Below are 7,626 nucleotides of genomic sequence, written 5' to 3'. Positions count from 1 at the left end.
CTGAAGAGCTCAGGGACACTGCCCAGGTCCAGAGTCTAAGCTAAGCCCCATAACTGAGAGAGAGAGAGAGAGAGAGAGAGAGAGAGAGAGAGAGAGAGAGAGGTGTCCAAGGATAGTGCCCAGGCCCTGAGTTCAAGCCCAGGACTGGCAAAAATAAAAATAAAAATAAATATATGCAAGAGCTGAGCACCAGAAGACTCATGCCCATAATCCTAGCAACTCAAGAGGCTGAGATCTGAGGATCGAAGTGTAAAGATAGCTGGGGCCGGAAAGTCTATGAGACTCATATCCAATTAACCACCAGAAAACCACAATGGCTCCAGGTGGTAGACCGCTAGCCTTGAGCAGAAAAGCTCAAGGACAGCTCCCAGGCCTTGACTTCAAGGTCCATGACAAAAAAAAAATATATATATATATACACAATATATAATAAATTTATTTTTTAAGAGAGTGTGAAGGGGGCCGGGAGTTTGGCCTAGTGGTTAAAGTGCTTGCCTAGCATGCATGAAGACCTGGGTTTGATTCCTTGGTACCACATACATAGAAAAAAGCCAGAAGTGGTGCTGAGACTCAAGTGGTAGAGCTCTAGCCTTGAGAAAGTCCAAGGACAGTGCTCAGGCCCTGAGCTCAAGCCCAGGACTGGCAAAAAAAAAAAAAGAGAGAGTGTGAAGGATATCCATTGTAGTCAAAAGAGGAAATAACCAATCAGTTAAGTGCCAGACACCAACATTGGTGCCAGACACCAATGTCACATATTGTATAATACTTTTCATATCAAATATTCGGAATAGGCACATCCATGGAGGCAGGACATAGATTTATGGCTTCCAGGATCAGGTGGGTGTAAGAACTTTCTTCTGGGTAACAAAAACGTTCTGAATAAGGTAGTGCTGATAGTCGCATGCCTTTGTGGATGAACTATAAATCACAGACTGTTAAAAGGATGAGTGTGTAGTTTGTGAATAATATCTCAAAAGAAGGAAGGGAAGAAAAGAGAATGAAGGAGGAAGAAGGAAGGAAGGGGGATTCATTTCTTCAAAGCCAACTTTCACTGCTTATCACGTTGCTGTTGTTGTTGTTTTAAATGAATAGTTGCTTATGGTGGGTATCCGTGGCTCATGCCTATAATTCTAGCTACTAAGGAGGCTGATGTCTGAGGGCTACTGTTGAAGCCAGCCCAGGCTGGCTACTAACCAATCAAAAGCCAAGGTGGAGCTGTGGTTTAACTAGAAGATTATTAGCCTTTAGCACAATAGCTCAGGGACAGTTCCCAAGCCTTGAGTTAAAGCCCAAGAATTGGCAGAGAGAGAGAGAGGTGGGGGGGGGGGAGAAAGGGCAGGAATGTGGCTTAGTAGTAGAATGCTCGCCTAGCATGCATGAAGTCCTGAGTTCAATTTCACAGTACCACATAAACAGAATAAGTCAGAAGTGATGCTCTGATTGAGCATAAGAAGCTCAGGGACAGTGCCCAGGTCCTGAGTTCAAGCCCCAGGACTGGCAAAAAAAGAAAAAAGAAAAGTTGTAGGCCAACCTGGAATGTATAACTGAGATTCTATCACTTAAAAAGGCAAACGAAACACTTGTTTGCTTCTACTTTTATATGATGTTCTGATGCTCAAGATGGCAGAATCTAGCTGCCTCCACGTCCCAGCCTCCACTGGCAGAGCAGGGGGCCGTCTGTACCTTGGAAGGATCCCTCAGAAGATGACTGACTAGAAATATCTCTTACCAAGGAATCGAACCTAGATCTTTGTGCATGCTAGGCAGGCACTCTACTACTAGACCACCCTCCTGTCCCCAGCAGTACTGGGTTTTGAACTCGAGGCCTCATACTTGCTAAACAAGATACTCTACCATTTGAGCAAAGCTCCAAATACTTCAGAACAGGTTGTTCCTGGTCAAAAGTTATTGATGTAACACAACGTTAAAAAGGGGGTTGGGAATATATGGCTTAGTGGCAGAGTGCTTGCCTAACATGCATGAAACCCTGGGTTCCATTCCACAGTACGACATAAACAGAAAAGTCTGGAAGTGACACTGTGGCTCAAGTGTGCTAGCCTTAAGCAAAAGAAGCTCAGGAATAATGCCCAGGGACAGTGCCCTGAGTTCAAGCCCCAGGACTGGCCAGCCTAGCCTGAGAACTAAAAGCCAGTAGCTCATGTGTGTAACCCTAGCTACTCAGGAGGCTGAGATACAAGGATCAAAGTTTGAAACCAGCCCAGGCAGAAAAGTCCACGAGATTCTTCTCTCCAATAAACTACTCAAAACAACAAAACAAAAACCAGAAGTGGTGCTGTGGCTCAAATGGTAGAGGGCTTTCTTTGAGCAAAAGAATCTTAGAGACAGTGCCCAGGCACAGAGTTCAAGCCTCAGGATCCACAAAAGAAAAAAAACAACAAAAAGCAAAACACTGGCCTGAGGTTGTTTGAATGACTCTGAGTACAGATGTGCCATAATGCAGGACTGGCTGGGGGAGTGCAGGGAGGAAGCAGTAGGCCCTAGGGTAGGGCCAGTCTTTGAGCAAAAGTACCACCTCCTGCTCAGGGCTACCTGAGCTGGGCCTGGCAGGCTGTTGAAACCAAAGCTGGTGCAGGAATGGGTGGAAGGCGGTAGGTGTGGGAGGAGGCAGTGCCTCAGCTCTGCACGTGCGCCTGACCAGGCAGAGCTGCCTACGACAGGGTGGCTCTGCCTGCCTGGCAATCAGAGGCTCAGCCTGCACAGCAGCTTGCATCTTTTGGGGCTCCACCTCCACGTGGTCCTGTCAGGGATATCCACAGAGGGTCCAGATGTGGAGGTGATTCAAGGAGACTGGTGTTACCTCTGTTGAGTGTCTGCCTTCCTGTCCCTCTCCCAGGCACTTCTTTCTTGAATTTCCGAAGCTGTTGGGATTCAACCCTCTTTCCATCTCTGAATTAGCAGTCTTTTCTGTCTTTTTCTTTTCTTTTCTTTTCATCCCCCCGAACCCTTTTTTCTTAAGTTAGCTAAACCCACCTTGCCCACAGCATGCCAAACATGAGGCCATGCACTCATAGCTCCCTTTACTTCCTGAGCGTGTCAACGTGAGGCACACCACATACCGTCATTGAATTCTCATTCCACAGATGCAGAAACGGAGGCTCAGAGATTAGTACTATGCCTACAGAGCTGCAATGAAAACAACTGAACTCAGCCCAGTGTGGGTGAGTCATACCTGTAAGCCTAGCTACTCAGAAGGCCGAGACCTGAGGATCACAGTTCCAAGGCAGAATGGGCAGGAAAGTCGATAAGACTCTTAATGCTAGGTAACCACCAAAGAGACAGATGTGGAGATGGGGCTCAAGTGGTAGAATGCTGGCCTTGATCAAAGCTTAGCGACAGCACCCGGAACTAAATTCAAGCCTCAGGACCGGCACAAAAGACAAAAAAAATTGGATTCAGGTCGTTTGGTCTGATTTCTAAGCTTAGATGCTCTTTTCTTTCTCTCTCTTTTTCTGTCTTTTTACCTTCTTTTCTTTTCCTTTCTCCTTCCTTCCCTCCCTCCCTCCCTCCCTCCTTCCTTCCTTCCTTCCTCCCTTTCTCTCTTTTCCTCTCATTCATTCTCTTCTCCTCCTTTCTTCTCTTCCTCCCTCTCTCCCTTCTTTCCTTCCTTTCCTTTCTTTCTCTCTCTTGGGGATTTAGATGCCAGGGGCAGAGAACTGAACACTGCTTGTGCCACTCACTCACCACTGGTCCAGGCCCAGCCCCCTCCCAGTTCTGGCCCCTCTGTGAACTACCTTCCCTGGCCACAGTTACTGTTCACGTATGACAGGGTCCAACCTTTGCCTGGCATTTTCTTTAGATACTTGGCAGAGCTGTGCTTCTGTGATCCTTCATTCCCTCAAGGATGGAAATCCATGGGAAATGTTTCAAGGTGGCTGCCACAGTCCCACTGTTTAGGGATACAATAAGCCCCAATAGGTGGCCAGCTCTAGGCAGGACAGGTGGAATAGTCCAGAAAGAGAAAATTCCAGTCCCTATTCTCAGGAAGTTTACATTTTATCTGTTCCACAAGTACGTAAGAGCACTGATTTCGTGGCCAGGTGACAGGGACAGCAAGAGAACAACGGTTATACCCCTTCTTGGTGAGGGACAATAGTGAAGACCCCCTTGTGTCCCTGCCCGTGGTAAGGGAGGCCAGGAGAGCTCAGGCATCTAGAGCACAGGCTCGAGTGTGGTACAGGTGGCAGCTAAGAGCAGGGGGGCCGGGAGTTTGGCCTAGTGGTTAAAGTGCTTGCCTAGCATGCACGAAGACCCGGGTTCAATTCCTTGGTACCATATACATAGAAAAACGCCGGAAGTGGTGCTGAGGCTCAAGGGGTAGAGCTCTAGCCTTGAGAAAGTCCAAGGACAGTGCTCAGGCCCTGAGCTCAAGGCCAGGACTGGCAAAAAAAAAAAAAAAAAAAAAAAAAGCAGGGATTATTGAAGCATTGACCTCTGCAATTGCCTATTCGTCTCCACCTTCCCATTGGGCAACAATGGTGGCTAGAGTTTGCATCACAATTCAAGGAGAAGTTTGAGATGGGCAGACTTGAAATGTAGGCAGTGTAGCATTCCAAAAATTAACAAGTCAGTACAAGAAGGAGGATGTATAGGAGCAGTCATTTTGGACCTGTGGTGATAGGAGCCAGGAGACATGACAGTCAAGTGGGACATGGCTGTCCCTCTCCTTTCCCAGATGCCTGCCCTCGAGAAAGGAAACAGGCTGTCTAATGGGAATGCTAATCAAAACAGACAAGCGCAGAAGGCACTGTCCCGCAGGTAGATTCATAGGTGAGTGGTTTCCTGCCTGGCTGGCTGGGGTAATTTGAGAGAGCAAACAGACACAGGATTGCAGAATAATCTGTTTGCTAGGGGCTGCCACTGGGATAGGTCAAGGCCTCCCAGACCAGAGAGTCCCTCATGGAGACTTCTAGAAAGATTCTGTAACTCTAGTCAGTATATCTTCACCCCAGCTGAACTACATAACCTGAGGTGGGGACGGAAAGGGAAAACTGAGAAAGCGAGAAGACTGACACTGGCCAAAAGGAAATGTACTCTTTACCTGACTTATGTAGCTATAACCCCTCTGTACATCACCTTTATAATAACAATAAAAATAAAATAAGGGGCCGGGAGTTTGTCCCAGTGGTAGAGTGCTTGCCTAGCATGCACGAAGACCCAGGTTCGATTCTTTGGTACCACATACATAAAAAAGCCAGAAGTGGTGCTGAGGCTCAAGTGGTAGAGCTCTAGCCTTGACAAAACCCAAGGACAGTGCTCAGGCCCTGAGCTCAAGCCCAGGACTGGCCAAAATAAATAAATAAATAAATATAAAATAAAAATATATTTATGAGCCAGGAGTTTGGCCTTGTGGTAGAGTGCTTGCCTAGCATGCACAAAGACATGGGTTTGATTCCTCAGTACCACATACATAGAAAAGCCAGAGGCGGTGCTGTGACTCAAGTGGTAAAATGCTAGCCTTGAGGAAAGCCTGAGGACAGTGCTCAGGTCCTGAGTTCAAGCCCCAGGACTGGAAATATATATGTATGTATGTATGTATGTATGTATGTATGTATGTATGTGTATGTGTGTATATATATATATATATTTTTTTTTTTTTTTACAAAAATTGGTTTCAGGAGTTACAAATAGATCAAGGCTTATAGTTTGAAGTATGGAAGCTGGCTTGTCAAATCCCAGGCCTCCCATGTCCCCAGCTTGATGACTTTGTTGTGCACCATGTTCTCTTCAGCGAAGCTCTTCACACCAGTGGGCTCCTCCCAGTGGCTGAGCCCATTATCATCCCAGCACTCATCAGGTGATGCGGGAGGATTAGGAGTTCAAGACCAGCTGGGGCTACATAATGAGACTATACTTTAGGCTCAGCGGTTTGGAAACCAAGCTCCCCCTTCTTCATTCATCCAATAACTATCAAGTCCCCACTGTGTGTCAGACACAGTCTCAGTCTCTGAGATGTCCACTGAGAACAAAAGAGTAAATTCCCCTGCCCCACCAGTGAACCCCTTGTGGCTATGCAAATGTTATGCCACTATGGAAAACCATATGGAAGGTCCTCCAAAAGCCAGACAGTTGCTGTAAGATCTAACAGTCACATTTCTATGGATATGAACCAAAATAGCTGAAGGTAGGGGCTCAAACAGGTATCTGTTCACCCATGTTCATAGGGACATTATTCATTAGTGGTCGCATAAAGGGAGAAATCACTCATATATCCAGGGATGGACAAATAGATGAGAAAATGCACAGATATGCAATGAAATATTATTCAGCCTTTTAAAATGTTTTGTTATTATAAAGATGATGTGCAGAGAAGTTACAGTTACATAAGTCAGGTCAAGAGTACATTTCCTTTTAGACACTCTCCCAGTTTTCCCCTCCCATCCCCACCTACAAGTTCATTTTCAACACATTCATCCTTTTAAAAGTTCTGACCCACATGAATCTAGAAAACATGCTAAGTAAAAGAAACTGCATTTTTTTCAGCCAGTCCTGGGCCTTGAATGCAGGGTCTGAGCACTGTCCTTGGGCTTTCACAAGGCTAGAGCTCTACCACTTGAGCCACAGCACCACTTTCAGCTTTTTTTCTATGTTTGTGGTACCAAGGAATGGAACCCGGGTCTTTGTGCATGCTAGGCAAGCATTCTACCACTAGGCCAAACTCCCAGCCCTGGTACATTTTTTTTTTTAAGCCAAACTCTATGAGTGCAATTCTCTGTGGTATTTAGAATAGTCAAAAATCACAGAGACAAGAAAGTATATTTGTTGGGTTCAGGAACTTAGGAAGTCAGTGGGTAAGGTTTCTGTTTGAAAAGATGAGAGTCCTAGAAATGGATGGTGGTAATGGTTACATGATACTGTGAATGTACTTCATGCTGCTCAAAAATGGCCAAAATGGTGACTTTTATGTGCATTTTATCAGTTAGAAAAAAATCAAAAGCAATAAAACAACTTAAAGTCTTGAGCACAGCCCTTTCCTAGCATCGTGAAGTTCTGAGTTCCATCCTAAGCACTGCAAAGCCAAAGCCAAAGCCAAAGCCCCCTGCCACAGAGAAAGGAGCTGGCTCACTGCACAGTGTGGCCTCCCCCTCCTCAGGGGAGGTGACAGAAGGGCCAGCGGGCAGATCACATGTGTCCCAGAACTCTCTTCAGTCAGGACAGCTCTCCTGTCTGTTTTCAGTTTGGAGTATGTCCAGATGGGAATTTGTTAGGGAGGGAGGTGGGGACGGAGGAGGGCCATGGAAACTGAGCATGTTTTTCTAACCCAACGCCTTCCTGGTCTGCAATGAATCCCCGGGAGAGATCCAGCCACAAGGAGGGAGCAGGCAGGTCCTTGTTGCTCAGTGGAATGGCAGCCTGGGCTCAGCAGAGCACAGCTCCTCTCTCAGCCCTTCTGGCTTCCCTAGGCTGGAGTGGTCAGTTATCAGACAGCTGGCTCCATTCATGTCCTCCTGGAGTGCAGGGTTCTCCTCTGAGTCAGCTCTGGTCTTGCCCAGCGTGGGATGTGGAACAGTACCTGTACTGAACATGGAAAATCTTGGCTGTCAGTCCTGGTTCACCGATTCTAAGAACCTTAACGTCCCAGCCTGTTCTCCCTACTGTAAAATGGGA

The 7,626-nt window shown here is 46.6% G+C and overlaps 1 long non-coding RNA gene across 1 annotated transcript in view; it reads right to left on the bottom strand.

Annotated features, from left to right (window-relative positions):
* Positions 1–6,349: 6,349 nt before the first annotated feature.
* The window catches only part of LOC150060620 (uncharacterized), a 41,740-nt gene continuing 40,463 nt past the window's right edge, over positions 6,350–7,626 (bottom strand). Inside the window, exon 5 of the long non-coding RNA XR_016536237.1 lies at positions 6,350–7,536. This is a non-coding gene — a long non-coding RNA (uncharacterized LOC150060620). The remainder of the gene's footprint in view (positions 7,537–7,626) is intronic.

The sequence above is a fragment of the Megascapheus bottae genome, chromosome 7 (assembly GCF_031878675.1).
Source record: "Megascapheus bottae isolate mThoBot1 chromosome 7, mThoBot2.hap1, whole genome shotgun sequence".
Lineage (NCBI taxonomy): Eukaryota > Metazoa > Chordata > Mammalia > Rodentia > Geomyidae > Megascapheus > Megascapheus bottae.
The sequence above is the reverse complement of the archived record's forward strand: the minus strand, read 5'-3'. Positions and strand labels throughout refer to the sequence as shown.